The sequence below is a fragment of the Papaver somniferum genome, chromosome 6, assembly GCF_003573695.1.
Source record: "Papaver somniferum cultivar HN1 chromosome 6, ASM357369v1, whole genome shotgun sequence".
Taxonomy (NCBI): domain Eukaryota; kingdom Viridiplantae; phylum Streptophyta; class Magnoliopsida; order Ranunculales; family Papaveraceae; genus Papaver; species Papaver somniferum.
In genome coordinates this window covers 45,674,457-45,689,356 of record NC_039363.1, presented here as the reverse complement: position 1 = coordinate 45,689,356, position 14,900 = coordinate 45,674,457, and the positions used below count along the sequence as shown (strand labels likewise).

The window sequence follows — 14,900 nt, the reverse complement described above, 5'->3', positions numbered from 1 at the left end:
CCACCGGTAACAACACGAATGAAGTTTTCATGGCTCTTAGGATAGTTTTCTAGAAATGTAAACTCAATTATTTACAAACCAAGGTTGTTTGGACAACAAGGAAAATCTAAAATTGAAAATATTCTCAAGATATGCAGCAAGTACTTAATTTCGATTTTCCTATTTCCAACTAATATCCAACCTATAATTCTGAAATCTCTCGTAACAATATATTTTTAATATTAGTTTAGCACTTGACTAATATAAATTTCCAAGAGATATGTTTTGGTTTGTTGGAAATCAAAAGCATATAATCGAAAATACTTAATTAAAAGGTTCTCAATATTTCAGATTGGGATCACCTTGAGTATCAAGGAATATCTTTGGAAAATAAAAGATAAGAACTATACTCATGTCCAAATTATGTCGACATATGGAATTTTCCTAATTAGCAAACCCTAATTCCAAACTCACACAAAACGGTAAAGTAATATGTGAATATGAAGGATCGATTTTTCTCTTGGGACCGGTTCTATCATGACTCCAAACACAGGTTAAGATCGGTTCTACCAAGTCTCCTAATATAGGTAGGGATCGGTTCTACCATGACTCCTAACAATAGCTAAGATCGGTTCTACAAAGACTCCCAATATAGTTAGGGATCGGTTCCACCATGACTCCTAATAATAGGTAGGATCGGTTCTACCACATATCCCAAAATAGGTAAGGATCGGTTCTACCAAGGTTCTCAACATAAGTCAAGATCAGTTCTACCGCATATTCCAAATTAGGTAAAGATAATTTATACCATTTCTCTCAATAAAATCCAAGATCGGTTTTACCAACCTAGGTTCGAATTGGTCATCCAATAGATTTTCAATGAAAACTGGACCAAAACGCCTATTGATTTCCATTTGATTACGAAACAAGTTTCGTATATGGATAGGTGTCTAAAACACCTTAATATTTGTCTATTGTTTATGCTTTGTTTGCTAAATTTTCTTGTAAATTTTGTATCTTATGTTTGCTTTTGAGTGTTTAGGTACTTTGGAGTCATTTGGAACAAAAGAAGAAGAAACAGGGCAAAAGTGTCATTTAATGTGCAACTGTTGTTGGAGAGGAACTATTTCTCATTATTTGCTTCTATTTCTTAATTTCTGTCTGAAAAGCATGTCGGCTTTAGTGATGCGAATATCTGTCTGAAAAGCACGACTACTTTAGTGATGAAAAGAAATTGAAGAGAAGAAGTGGGTCTGAGATATAAGAGACAGCTGTTGTTGGTGGAAGATTTCGAAAAAAGGCGAAAGCGTCGGGTCGTATGCAAGCACGATGGGGAGCTCGGCGATTACGGGACAACCTGCTGAGTTGTGTTTATTGGCTGTCACTGTTTGTGGCTTGAATCTGATTGCTGGGTGCCTACATTCTGGGGTTCCTAGAACAGGGGCGTCTAAATCCACCCAAATGAAGACATAAACCTAAATTTCAGAGAAATAATCATTTCTCTTTCACTGCGGCTGAGTTCGTTGTCTGAATCAGAAAGAGGGGTTTTGAGAGGTTGAGATGAACAGGAAATCAAGATGGAAAGGATGTACTGCTTCTCAAATTACAGGATGGATCGAGAAGAATAAGGAGTAACAGCTGCTGCTGTTGATTTAAGGAGAAGATTACAGTGAGGAGATTCTGTGATTCGTGAAGATCGAACAATTCAACGGTTCTTCTGGTGAATGTTTTGAACTGTTGCTCAAGTGATGGCAGTTGGTGGTGATGAACTCAAGGAAGAAAAAGGGGATTTGTGATGTTATGGAGCAGATTGAGTGTTTCTGAGCTCGAATTCAACCAGGATTAGGTGGAGAAGATGGCGATTAGAGAAGATTCAGAAGGAATAGGTCGAATTTGTAATTGATGGGTCTTGAGCGCTAGCTGGTGATAGACGATTCTGAGATGGGTTTCCTGTCAAAGAGCTGCTGATGAATTTGAGATATGGAGGTGAATCTGTTGCTGTTTCAAAAGGTGTTGTTGATGAATTGCAGACGAGAATAAAAGATGGATTCAGATTGCAGTTCAGGGTTTGTGTGATGCCATGGGATCTGAAGCTGTTATTGAGCAACAAGGGAGAGTAGTGAGCTGTGTTCTGAGATGGAGAATGGTCTTATTAAGAAATTTGGAGTAAAGCTGAGATGGGTTTGCTGATGTTGCAGTTGGTTCTGGTCAGATGGGTTGGTAATGCGAATGCTTGATTGCCATGGATTGAAGGTGGTTACAGTCAGGAGTTGGTGGTGCTGTTTAGGAGGAGGAGAAAACTGGTAGCTGTGAAGTAATGCAGCTGAAACTGAGGTATTGCAGCTGTGAATGAGAGTAGCACAAGGAAGCTGAGGTAATCGAGGTTATGCTCAGTCTTGCACCTGCAATGGACTGAGGCAATGGCTGGTGCAGTTGTGCAATATAGCAGAGATGATGAGTTTCAGATGGAATTGAAGCAACAGGATGAAGTGGCACCTGAGAATTACAAGGGGTGGCAGGTGCAATCTGAGATGAAGATTAAGAAATGATGGACTTGGATGTTACAGGGAAGAGAGCAGTGGATGAACCAGGAAAGGAGATGTTGCAGGTGCTGCTGTGTACAAGGGACTGAGTTGCTTTTGCTATGAGGAAGAGCTGGGACCTGAATTCGTTGCTGGTGCCATTGATTGTGTTAGGCAAGGCAGGAGTGGTGAGATGCGTCTGTAATTGAGAAGGAGGTATCTGTTGTGTTGATGGAATAGCTGCAAGTAGATGGTGCTGATCTGTGTTGAAAGGAACTGCGAGTAAAAGCATTGCAGTTGTAGCTGAAGGCATTGGTGGTGTTTGAGTCCACATGGTTGAGCATTTGAATGAGTCAGGCGCAGTTGCAGATGGAGTATGTGTTGCGGTTGCAGGTGCAGGTAATGGCATTCAGGTGGTGGATTGTTGTTTGGCTTGCACTGTGGCTAGACAGGCAGAGAAATTGCAGTTGGCTATGTTTACAGCCAACAAGGAAGTGGTTGTAGGCTGATTTCAGAAGCCAAGGAAGGACAGAAGTTGCTGGAGAAGGCAGTAAAGAAGTGCAGCAGAAGTTACAGGCAAGTATGAGAGGCAGTGCTACTGTTGTTGCAACAGAAGTGCAATGCCGGGAAAGAGAAGTAGTGGTTGAACTTGAATGGATTGTGCTGGTTTGTTGCAAGGAGTTGGCTTGAGCTGGGACAGTTGAAGCTGCTTACAGTCAGGATGGTGGCAGAAAGTCAGGGGCTATATGATTCAAGGAAATGGAGTTGTTGGTGCAGCTGCAGTTGCAGGGAGAATCTGGTGCTGTCAAGAAGGTGGGTTATCAACTGGTGTTGTTGGTTGCTGCCGAAGGAAAGTGTATCGCGGTTGTAATTCAAATGGTGGTGTTTGAGGCTTTGAGCTTATGCAGTACAGCATGGAGCTGAATGATTTCAATAGATGAATGTTAGGATATTTACAGGGTTGGAATGGCCTGAATTTGGCCGGGAAAACATGCCAGAACAATCAAAACTCGGTAGTAATCGGTTCTGGCAGAGTCAACTCAGTGGGTTACCCCAGTTGACAGAGAATGACTTGGACCTGTATTGAACGGGTTATAGCTGCTAATGGGCTTGAAGATGGTCAGGCCTTTGTCGAGAAAATGGAACCTACTCACACAACAGGAGAAGCATATAAATAGAAAACTCTTTCTCTAAACCTAGGGATATCTCTTTTATTATCTTCTTCTACTTTTTGTTCTAGGGTTAGAAACAGTAAAGTTTTTCTTTTTCTTCTTGTTATGAACTCCATGAATATGAGTACCTAGTTTTTTTTTGTTATGGATTAGTTGGATTTCACATAACATGGTTCTTTGATTCAATATATTAGTTTTATCTCATATTTATCGTTCATGATTCTCTGATAATGTAGTTGTATGATTGACGTATTACAACATGATTGATTGTTTGTTTTGTCAAGTTGCAAATTGGTAGAATTTGTAATCACATCTATTGCTAGTTTAGGGTTAATCCTTGAACACAAGTAGCATAAATATGGTTATAGCTTGTAGTGATACATCCTTGTAATCATATGTGAACCATGACCTTTGTTAAATTGTTTGCACAATGTATTTCAGTTGCATTGATTAGCCTTATTTCTTGAATCTTAATGCTCCATGGGAATTGAACTTGATTAGCGCAAGGCGTTAGGTTATTCTTTTGGTAGAATTCATATTCACATCTTTTAATGTGTTTGTTGATGACAAGAGGAAATTAGCGGGATATCCTTTCGACAAGGTATTTTAGGGCTTTTGATAATGAGAGATTAAATATCAATTCTAATTATTAAGACAAGAACATGTTTGTGAATGAAAACGAAATCCTTAACCAATATCTTTACATATTGATTTGCGTGTTTGCTTTGCTTTATTTGTTTTTAGTACAATTTAGTTTATTAAAAATCAGAAAAATCCCCCCTTGCTTTACATAAGAACCGAAACATATTGACAACCTAGTCCTCTCTGTGGGAACGATCCTTTCTTGCCCTTGCTTCATTATGTATTTTGAGTAGTAAGCAAGTGTAATTATTATTGACGCATACGACAACGATCAAATTTTGGCGCCGCTGCCGGGGAAGCAACGGTTGTCACTTGTTTTTGGTTTCTTATTTTTTTTTGTTTTTCTTATTTTTTGGTGTTTAACCTTATTTTGAGAATCGTGTTTCAGGTACTTATTTATCATGGATGGAGCATATTGGAACAATGAATACGGTTTCCAACCTCAACAATTTGACAACTTCCAACCATTCCATGAGTATAAGCAAAACCAATATATTGGCTATGATCAGTATCCTACGGAATATTGTGGTCCTCATACGTATCAACAACCTTATGGCAGGTATGTGTGTGAACAACCACAAGGGTTGGAGGATTCTTATGCTCGTGAACAACAAGTCTCTAACTGATTAGACAACTTTTCCAACTTTGTACGACAAGAGTTTCAAAAAGATAAAGAGGCTACAAACGAGAAACTCCAAGAACTTCATGAAGGTATGGCTAACTTACAAAGAGGCATTGATAAATACAAGGAAGAAATGTATGAGGAAGAACTTTGCTTTCAAAGCAATAATTATTCTAATATGCCTGTGGTGTGATGAATATTTGATTGATGCTAATATTGAAAAAGACCAACCTTTGGAGTCTATCATTGATAATTGTGTAGTTAACTCACTCTTGATCTTAATAATGATCATTCACGTATTCAAAAGGATGAGTTTGAGTTTAGCAACACTGAATTCAACGACAACCAATCTTATGCTAACTATGAGATTGACGATGATTATGAAGATACGTCATTTGAAGCAACTCATGATGACATTACCCAAAGGTGTACAATGGAATTCTGGGATCAAATGAAGATGAAAAGGACTATAGTGACACTTGTGTAGATCACTCAAGCATTGATCTTAATAATGATCAAGAGCCTATTCAAAGGGTGGATCTTGAGGATGATGCATTTTTGAGTGTTCTAAAAAAGTTTCTTATAGTGAAATTTGGATCCGCAGTAGAGTGTGTGCCTTGCAGCCAAGAGGAGTATGTTGAGAATGAAACCGATTTGACCAATATTGTGGAAGACTCAATTGAGCATGCAAAGGAATGTAATGAAGATGTTGATGTTGAGACTTTGGTTATGGCAGAAACGAATGAAGAATTGTTGCAAGTTTCGATAGAGGACCACGATGTGCAAGAGGTAAGTAATTCACTTGAATTTTCTAAGGATGAAGAGGATACTATAATACAAGAGTTGCAAGGTTTGTTTAACCCTTTGCCAATTAATCCTTATCCTTTACCTCTTATTGGTTTGAATGTATGTGCTTCGAGAATATTGTTAAATGACTTTGTTTCTCGATTTCCGCCATTAGAAACATTTGATTCTCATACTATGGATATTTGCAAAAAACAAACCATAGAAGTTCCTGACTTTTATGTTCTTTATATACTTCCAAGTGTGGACAAGAATAAGTGTGGGGGAAAATTCTTTCGGTTGATAGTTTCGTTTCTGTTTTATATTACTAATATGTGTGCGAAGCTAGTGTTTGCAAAACAGGTGCTATGGGTGGATCCCCAACTTTTCATATTGTTGGTATATGGGGAGTGAATCTTGCAAGATGAAAGTCGGGCTAACGACTTTAAACCAAGCGCTAGGTGGGAGGCAACCCACCGGTTTTGTATCTTTATCTTCTTATTTTTAAGCATTTTAACTTTGTTTTTGCATATCATTTGTGGAATTTCCCACCTTGAACTTTACCTTGAATGACTAAATTTTTTACATTGAGGACAATGTAAAGTTTAAGTGTGGGGGAGCATTTATATGTTTGTAGAGTTTGATGCCTTTAGTTAAAAAAACAAAATTGCTTTATACACTCCGAAACCTAGAAACATGTGCCTTTAGGATGACACTACCAATATAAGTGGATGGAACCATCTTGGTTGCAGGAGTTGAGGAACCTATTAACTAAAAGGACGAACAGAGCTCATGTGTTAGAAATAATATGATAGTTGTTACCATATCTCGGAATGTCACCATATCACTTTCAGTTTTTATTTTTGCAAACTTTTTGTTTCTCTAAGTGATTTGGTGGGTCACTAACATCAAATTGTTATCACTGCTAGGCTGAAATAGAGTGATTGAGTTACTATTTATATATTAAAAAAAAATCAGACCAATTAGACCAACCGGTGTATAGAAAAAAATGACACTTGGATAGCGATATGTATGTGTTCTCCCTGTCACCGTGGCCTAAGCAAGCATGGAACGCAGGATCCACGGGAATTACCATGTAATCCGTTGACAAGAAGCATGCTCTTGGATCCAAAAGATCTAATCATGTTGTCAATTCGAAAAAAGAAAAAAGAAAAAAAAAGTGAAAAAAGAAAAAGAAAAAGAAAAGAAAAAGTTATTATTATTATTGTTCAATTAATAAAATCGATCACTGGTTCCCTTGTCTATGCCAGTTGAATTGATCTAGAATTAAGATTTGTCCACCATTGATTCCCTTGTATATGCTAACAGTATTGATATTAGAATTCAGACCAGTATCTCAATCCAATAGGGTTCATAGGTTCATCTTGGCGGTGACCTTCAGACGGATATGAGACACACCGTTCACTTAGTCAACATTCGCAAACAGCTATCTCTATATCCATCTTCATAATCTATTCGCGTGTGATTGTGGTTAGTTATATTTCGAGTATTGTGGTTTGTTCGACTTTCTTAGTAGAGCTTTGTTTACATATATATTAATTTGGATTCGCATCAGGGTACCTCCTCATGTAGCCCTTTTGGATTTGTTCATAGATTTGTCACAGGTAGCTGGAGTTGGAAATATAGGTTTTGTAGGTAGACCTCTTGTAAACCTTCATGAGACTATAACTCATCCACTAGGGACACCTAGGGGTTCAAAGGCTTGTTATACATGCTAAGTGTGACCGTAGCCTCGGCGACACGGAGATGTATGTATGTTTTAAAATTATAGGTGTTATACATGCTAATTTTGTTTGATTTGCTCGAGGACTAGCAACGTCTACGTGTGGGGGAATTTGATAGATGTCTAAAACACCTTAATATATATCTATGCTTTCTTTGCTAAGTTTTCTTGTAAATTATGTATCTTATGTTTGCTTTTGAGTGTTTAGGTACTTTGGAGTCATTTGGAACAAAAGAAGAAGAAACAGAGGAAAAGTGTCATTTCATGTGCAACTTTTGTTGGAGACGAACTATTTCTCATAATTTGCTTCTATTTCTTAATTTCTGTCTGATAAACATGTCGGCTTTAGTGATGCGAATATCTGTCTGAAAAGCACGACTACTTTAGTGATGAAGAGAAATTGAAAAGAAGAACTGGGTCTGAGATGTAAGAGGCGGCTGTTATTGGTGGAAGATTTCGAAGAAAGGCGAAAGCGTCGGGTCGTATGCAAGCACGATGGGGAGCTCGGCGATTACGGGACAACCTGCTGAGTCGTGTTTATTGGCTGTCACTGTTTGTGGCTTGAATCTGATTGCTGGGTGCCTACATTCTGGGGTTCCTAGAGCAGGAGCGTCTAAATCCACCCCAATGAAGACATAAACCTAAATTTCAGAGAAATAATCATTTCTCTCTTTCACTGCGTCTGAGTTCGTTGTCTGAATCAGAAAAGAGGGGTTTTGAGAGGTTGAGATGAACAAGAAATCAAGATGGAAAGGATGTACTGCTTCTCAAATTACAGGATGGATCGAGAAGAATAAGGAGTAACAGCTGCTGCTGTTGATTTAAGGAGAAGATTACAGTGAGGAGATTCTGTGATTCGTGAAGTTCGAACAATTCAACGGTTCTTCTGGTGAATGATTTGAACTGTTGCTCAAGTGATGGCAGTTGGTGGTGATGAACTCAAGGAAGAAAAAGGGGATCTGTGATGTTATGGAGCAGATTGAGTGTTTCTGAGCTCGAATTCAACCAGGATTAGGTGGAGAAGATGGCGATTAGAGAAGATTCAGAAGGAATTGGTCGAATTTGTAATTGATGGGTCTTGAGCGATAGCTGGTGATAGACGATTCTGAGATGGGTTTCCTGTCAAAGAGCTGCTGATGAATTTGAGATATGGAGGTGAATCTGTTGCTGTTTCAAAAGGTGTTGTTGATGAATTCCAGACGAGAATAAAAGATGGATTCAGATTGCAGTTCAGGGTTTGTGTGATGCCATGGGATCTGAAGCTGTTATTGAGCAACAAGGGAGAGTAGTGAGCTGTTTTCTGAGATGCAGAATGGTCTTATTAAGAAATTTGGAGTAAAGCTGAGATGGGTTTGCTGATGTTGCAGTTGGTTCTGGTCAGATGGGTTGGTAATGCGAATGCTTGTTTTCCATGGATTGAAGGTGGTTACAGTCAGGAGTTGGTGGTGCTGTTTAGGAGGAGGAGAAAACTGGTAGCTGTGAAGTAATGCAGCTGAAACTGAGGTATTGCAGCTGTGAATGAGAGTAGCGCAAGGAAGCTGAGGTAATCGAGGTTATGCTCAGTCTTGCACCTGCAATGGACTGAGGCAATGGCTGGTGCAGTTGTGCAATATAGCAGAGATGATGAGTTTCAGATGGAATTGAAGCAACAGGATGAAGTGGCACCTGAGAATTACAAGGGGTGGCAGGTGCAATCTGAGATGAGGATTAAGAAATGATGGACTTGGATGTTACAGGGAAGAGAGCAGTGGATGAACCAGGAAAGGAGATGTTGCAGGTGTTGCTGTGTGCAAGGGACTGAGTTGCTTTTGCTATGAGGAAGAGCTGGGACCTGAATTCGTTGCTGGTGCCATTGATTGTGTTAGGCAAGGCAGGAGTGGTGAGATGCGTCTGTAATTGAGAAGGAGGTATCTGTTGTGTTGATGGAATAGCTGCAAGTAGATGGTGCTGATCTGTGTTGAAAGGAACTGCGAGTAAAAGCATTGCAGTTGTAGCTGAAGGCATTGGTGGTGTTTGAGTCCACATGGTTGAGCATTTGAATGAGTCAGGCGCAGTTGCAGATGGAGTATGTGTTGTGGTTGCAGGTGCAGGTAATGGCATTTCAGGTGGTGGATTGTTGTTTGGCTTGCACTGTGGCTAGACAGGCAGAGAAATTGCAGTTGGCTATGTTTACAGCCAACAAGGAAGTGGTTGTAGGCTGATTTCGGAAGCCGAGGAAGGACAGAAGTTACAGGCAAGTATGAGAGGCAGTGCTACTGTTGTTGCAACAGAAGTGCAATGCCGGGAAAGAGAAGTAGTGGTGGTTGAACTTGAATGGATTGTGCTGGTTTGTTGCAAGGAGTTGGCTTGAGCTGGGACAGTTGAAGCTGCTTACAGTCAGGATGGTGGCAGAAAGTCAGGGGCGATATGATTCAAGGAAATGGAGTTGTTGGTGCAGCTGCAGTTGCAGGGAGAATCTGGTGCTGTCAAGAAGGTGGGTTATCAACTGGTGTTGTTGGTTGCTGCCAAAGGAAAGTGTATCGCGGTTGTAATTCAAATGGTGGTGTTTGAGGCTTTGAGCTTATGCAGTACAGCATGGAGCTGAATGATTTCAATAGATGAATGTTAGAATATTTATAGGGTTGGAATGGCCTGAATTTGGCCGGGAAAACATGCCAGAACAATCGAAACTCGGTAGTAATCGGTTCTGGCTGAGTCAACTCAGTGGGTTACCCGAGTTGACAGAGAATGACTCGGACCTGTATTGAACGGGTTATAGCTGCTAATGGGCTGGAAGATGGTCAGGCCTTGGTCGAGAAAATGGAACCTACTCACACAACAGGAGAAGCATATAAATAGAAAACTCTTTCTCTAAACCTGGGGATATCTCTTTTATTATCTTCTTCTATTTTTTGTTCTACGGTTAGAAACAGGAAAGTTTTTCTTTTTCTTCTTGTTATGAACTCCATGAATATGAGTACCTAGTTTTCTTTTGGTTATGGATTAGTTGGATTTCACGTAACATGGTTCTTTGATTGAATATATTAGTTTTATATCATATTCATCGTTCATGATTCTTTGATTCAGTATATTAGTTTTATCTCATATTTATCGTTCATGATTCTCTGATAATATAGTTGTATGATTGACGTATTACAACATGATTGATTGTTTGTTTCGTCAAGTTGCAAATTGGTGGAACTTGTAATCACATCTATTGCTAGTTTAGGTTTAGTCATCGAGCGACAATCCTTGAACACAAGTAGCATAAATATGGTTATAGCTTGTAGTGATACATCCTTGTAATCATATGTGAACCATGACCTTTGTTAAATTGTTTGCGCAATGTATTTCAGTTGCATTGATTAGCCTTATTTCATGAATCTTAATGCTCCATGGGAATTGAACTTGATTAGCGCAAGGCGTTAGGTTATTCTTTTGGTAGAATTCATATTCGCATCTTTTAATGTGTTTGTTGATGACAAGAGGAAATTAGCGGGATATCCTTTCGATAAGGTATTCTAGAGATTTTGATAATGAGAGATTAAATTCAATTCTAGTTATTAAGACTAGAACATGTTTGTGAATGAAAACGAAATCCTTAACCAATATCTTTACATCTTGATTTGCATGTTTGCTTTGCTTTATTTGTTTTTAGTACAACTTAGTTTATTAAAAATCAGAAACCCCCCTTGCTTTACGTAAGAAACCGAAACATATTGACAACCTAGTTCTCTCTGTGGGAACGATCCTTTCTTGCCCTTGCTTCATTATATATTTTGAGTAGTAAGCAAGTGTAATTATTTTCGACGCATACGACAGTTATCATATATGTACTTCCTTTAAACATATGTAATCAAATATAGTTTCCTACGACGAAATCGCGCCTATATCGAATACACAATCAAGCAACAAATACATAGATTATGTCCATGTCACATTTACAAAGTTCAAAATATAAACGTTATACTTCCTACTCAAATAAACATCCTTGACACTTTGATCATACTAAAATGACCAAGTCTAATACTAAAGTATTATATATAACCACGCATGTTAGGTTTTCAATCTTAAACGACTTGAAAGAAACAATAGGAATGGAAACAAGTCATGTCAGTATCAGTAACCTCAAGTGGAAGGATGATATCTTCATTGTAGTCTATACGTCTTCACGATCTTCAGGTATTCAGAGTAATACTTGTAAGTCTCGACATTCCTAGACTTTCTAATCTAACCTAAACGAAGTTGGTCTCTAGACACTTAATCAAGCGACTTTAATTGAGTTTTGATACTAAAATATGACAACCAAACTTGACATACCAACGCTTGGTGGGTTCAACCGAGCAATGCTCTAACAATCTTCCCCTTTGTAAATTTTAGTAACAACACTCTAATACATCTGGAGATAAACGAATTACAAAATAACTCATTCTACATACACTTGATTCCAAGTTCAACGACACAATATCCTGCACATATTAAAAAAAAATGTCGTTGTTGACATTTGAATAACAAAAGCTTTACTCCCCTTAAAGGAAAGCTAGGTAAATATCTAATCCGAACATCTTTGTTATTCCTCTTTTGAAGTGTGAAATACTACACAACAAAATGATATGTTTCTCTCCCTTAGTTTATGCTTTACTCTTTCGTTAGATATAACGATTTAAGCACATATATCCTTTCCTAGTGATCATAAGTCACTTGTTTACTCCATATATTTCTCCCCCTTTTTGTCACAAAAATGACAAAGAAACGAATAGACATAAGAGCAAACCATAAGGATCTTACAAACCCATAAGACTTGTACAACCTATAATAGTCAAGCACGAAGGTTTCACATACCATTTTAGATAACCAATACTAAAACCGAAACTACCTAAGTAATATTTTCTTTAGTATGTTATCAAAGAAACACTTTCCCGAAACAATTTTCCCTTAGTCCAGTGATTAACCAAGATAACTTAATTACAAACCGAACTGATTATGTATTTATAATCACTTAATTCGTTAAGACTCAAAAGAGATCGAAATTAATTAAATTTCTGTTATCAGGTTATAATTATTCATAGAATAACTTAAACCTTCTTTTAGATAAGACAAAAACTAGGTTAGTTAACTAGTTTTTATTATCAAGGAATCAACTAGACTTGAATAATTGAATCCTAAATTTCGATAAGCCTGAACTAAGATCAGAATTAACTTAGTTACTCTTATCAGGAATCAAAGAGACTAAAACAAATGATTCCTATTTCGTTAAGCAAAAATAATTGATACAAATCAATAAAAATATACCAATTCAATAAGTGTTTTTCTTAACCAGAAAAAATTGAAACACAATAATCAATCCATACAATCATAATGGAAATATATCAATTGCACCGAATTTCGTTAAGAAAAAGCAATATATATGCAATAAAATCAATCATTAATTAACAAGATATACCATTAACTGACACAAAAATCGTACCTTATGCTTCGACATGACAAACTAAGATCATAATTAAATTAGTTTTCATATCAGGAAATATTATAAGCATAATTCTTCCCTTGGTTTCTACAACCACTCTCCCCACAAAGATATATCATTAAGCACCAGTTCAATAAGAACTCTCCCCCTGTTAAGTTGTTATTCCCCTGCAAAACAATAGAACAACAACAAAAACAACCTTTACCAGAGAAAGGTTGAAACCGGTTTTAGCTATTAAGTGTCAATAGCAAAAGCCTAAACAGAAACTCATATGTTATGCTAAATACACAACTTATGTAAACATAGATTGATAATAACAATGTGACTTTGACACATGAGTTTATCAGTATTTCTTCATGATCCTTTGATAAATCCTATCTAAAAAGGCTAAAACTTAATCCCGCCAAATCAAAAAATCACAGAAATCATAAGAGACCGCCATAACATGAGACCGGAAATTAGGGTTAGTGAAAACCAAAATAACATCTAAAAATCCAAAAGAAAAGCGAAAAGATATTCATTCACACATGCCATGCAATCGAAACAACCATCAAAAACAATGATACGAAGGATTTAAAATAAAAGCTTAATTATTCATATTATTGATAGTTCTGAATAGACATTACACACATATCGAAATAAATCAACAGTTATTATTCTTATAATTAAAGAAGTAGATTACTCCTTGTTTTTGGACCATTCTTGACATTCATGATGTAGCCCTGGTCCTTGGTATCCTTCATTTCTCTAAAACTCTGTGTCAATATCCAAGATACCTTGTGGAGTTTCAGGATCTTTTCGATGAACAAATCCTAATTTTTTCTGAATACATTTTTATTGATTACCAAGACGTTGAATGTAAACCATGAGATCTTTGTCAGAAGTCTGAGGATAGGAAGCAACAATATGTCCTTTGTTTTGCGCTCCAATCATTTGATTGACAGTTCCTTTAAAGATATACTTAGTATATATGAGATCATCAAACATGTCTCCCATTGTTTTTTCGCATATTTTTGTGATGAGACATTTCTTTTACCTCCTATAAGAAAAGGATATTCAGAAATCTTAATCATCTGATTAATAATTATCCCACAAAGATCAATTTGTTCATCACCTTCCAGGAGAAAGTAGACAAGCTCTGCAAAATCCTTATTCAAATGTGACTTGTCTCCAATACTTGCAAAGAGAGTTGCAGTTGCAAGTTTTCCAAAAACCCTTAGGTCAAATGGTACATCTTTGGTCGGGAATCTTCCATTTCCCCTGTCAACCCTTTTTCAAAAGAGGGGGGGGGGGAGGTCTAACAACCTCACCCAATATTTCGATTAGCAATCTGTATGTACTAACTCTGATATACTTTTAATAGAATAAACTAGACAGTCAGACTCAATCTTAATAAAAAGTATATCAATGAGTTATTATCTCGATCTCTCGATTTGATCTATACTCAAACAAATAGAAATCTGCGAGACTTTATCAAATACAAGAGAGATAACTTAGATGGTACCAAAGACCAATATCCAAGTATCAATCAATTTAAATCAATAATGAAAGGTTGGATATTCTAATTGATTGATCTTAACGCACAACCTGTGATATTTCAATTATATAACAAAATATAATGCGGGATAGAAATAACATAGACACAAGAAATTTTGTTAACGAGGAAATCGCAAATGCAGAAAAACCCCAGGACCTAGTCCAGATTGAATACCACACTGTATTAAGCCGCTACAGACACTAGCCTACTACAAACTAACTTCGTTCTGAACTGTAGTTGAACCCTAATCAATCTCACACTGATTCAAGGTACAATTGCGCTCCTTATGTCTCTGATCCCAGCAGGATACTATGCACTTGATTCCCTTAGATGATCTCACCCACAACCAAGAGTTGCTACGACCCAAAGTCGGAGACTTTAATAAACAAATCTGTATCACACAGAAAAGTCTATGATAATAGATAAATCTGTCTCCCACAGATAAACCTAAGA

The 14,900-nt window shown here is 37.4% G+C and overlaps 1 long non-coding RNA gene across 1 annotated transcript; it reads left to right on the top strand.

Moving 5' to 3' along the window:
* Nucleotides 1–1,487: 1,487 nt before the first annotated feature.
* Nucleotides 1,488–10,501, top strand: LOC113287451. Its single transcript, XR_003330072.1, has 2 exons — nt 1,488–2,900; nt 9,549–10,501. It is a non-coding gene; the product is annotated as an uncharacterized LOC113287451 (long non-coding RNA).
* The last annotated feature ends 4,399 nt before the right edge of the window (nt 10,502–14,900 follow it).